Genomic DNA, 1449 nt, shown 5'->3' on the forward strand with positions numbered 1-1449 from the left:
CACCAGCAAGCTTGCAACCTTGCCCATCTTTGGATTACGCTGCTTGACCAAAGAAAGCAAAGTTTGCATTGTTTTGCCTGTGTCCATTAAATCTTCAACAATCAAGACATTCTTACCAGTTAAAGTTGAGAGATCATCTCCTCCAAGGACTTTTATGTCACCTGTTGTCTGGTCATTACGGTAATTACAGGATTTATCAGTCTGATAAAACCCACAGTCATAGGAATAGATCTATCACTATTTCTGTTCAGTGCTTTGATGTAATCCAGCAAGTAAGCAAAAAATTTATAGGCCCCCATTGAGTACACAGAGGGCCACGATGTGATGGCATCCCATCTCCATCACATCTCGAGCAAGCCGTTCGGTCATGTCCGTTATTAGTCCACAAGGAATAAACACCCTTTTCAAATCCTCAGCATAATGGCTGAGTATACAAAATAAACCTGGTTCATCATCACTAATCATGACGCTGGGGCTGCTGGTCGCGGTAACGCAGCCAGCTGGCACAAGGGCTGAAGGAAGTATGGGGAGGAGCTGAAAGTCTGGTTTCTGATAAGCCATTTCATTTAAATTTTTGTCACTCCAAGCAAACTATTCAAGAAAGTCTATTATCAAGTTACTTCAAACTCAGAACTGCCTTCTTGAAGAAGTATCAGCCGAGGAGTATTGGTAACATAAGACAACATCGCGTCAAAGAAAAACCATTAAGAGGGTTTGAAGTGGCGATTGTTGGGGAGCGAGTGTGAACTCGGTGGCCGCTTAGCGCCCCCCACCTGCCCCTTCCGGTCATTGCCGCCAGTTGGGGGTCCTCGGGTCCGTGGTCACCCTCGGCTCCAGGTACCGCATCGGGGGTGCGTGGCGACACCAGGTTCACGGCCTCCGCCGCGTCTCCGTCATCCTTGGTTCTCAGGACCTCGAGTCTGGCGGCGGCCCCCAGCTCCTACGGGGTCTTGCGAGGGGACCTGCCGCACCCTGCCCACCCTGGCGTCTGCACAAGAACTTGCCGTACTTCTACCTCGCTGGCTCCGTGGTCCTCAACATGTGCTTGCAGTTAAGCTTTCAGAACCCTGATGAACCGCCAACATTTCAAACCACCGTTATGGCCGACTCCCAAGAAGTGGAGAGCTGAGAGCGATGAGCCCCGCTGTCTCGCCAGAGTGCCTGGGCTCCCTCTGCGGCTCCGCTCTCCACTCTTAGCAGAGCTCCTGGGCTGTCACTGAGACACGGCCGAGAGAGAATGAGGTAGAGGAAATGACGCGATTCCGAGAACAGAGACGACTTCAGTTAAGACCCAGTTCAGTTTAGTTCAGTTGCTCACTCGTGCGACTCTTTGCGACCCCATGAACCGCAGCACGCCAGGCCTCCCTGTCCCTCACCAACTCCCGAAGTCCACCCAAACCCATGCCCATTAAGTCGGTGATGCCATCCAACCATCTCATCCTCTGTCGT

General features: G+C 51.6%; 1 pseudogene across 1 annotated transcript; it reads right to left on the bottom strand.

Annotated features, from left to right (window-relative positions):
- Positions 1-3: 3 nt before the first annotated feature.
- Positions 4-1235, bottom strand: LOC104996521 (annotated as a pseudogene). Its single transcript, XR_826245.1, has one exon. The product of XR_826245.1 is annotated as a hypoxanthine-guanine phosphoribosyltransferase pseudogene (transcript).
- Between the last annotated feature and the right edge of the window lie 214 nt (positions 1236-1449).

Source organism: Bison bison, unplaced genomic scaffold (assembly GCF_000754665.1).
Source record: "Bison bison bison isolate TAMUID 2011002044 unplaced genomic scaffold, Bison_UMD1.0 scf7180017461147, whole genome shotgun sequence".
Taxonomy (NCBI): domain Eukaryota; kingdom Metazoa; phylum Chordata; class Mammalia; order Artiodactyla; family Bovidae; genus Bison; species Bison bison.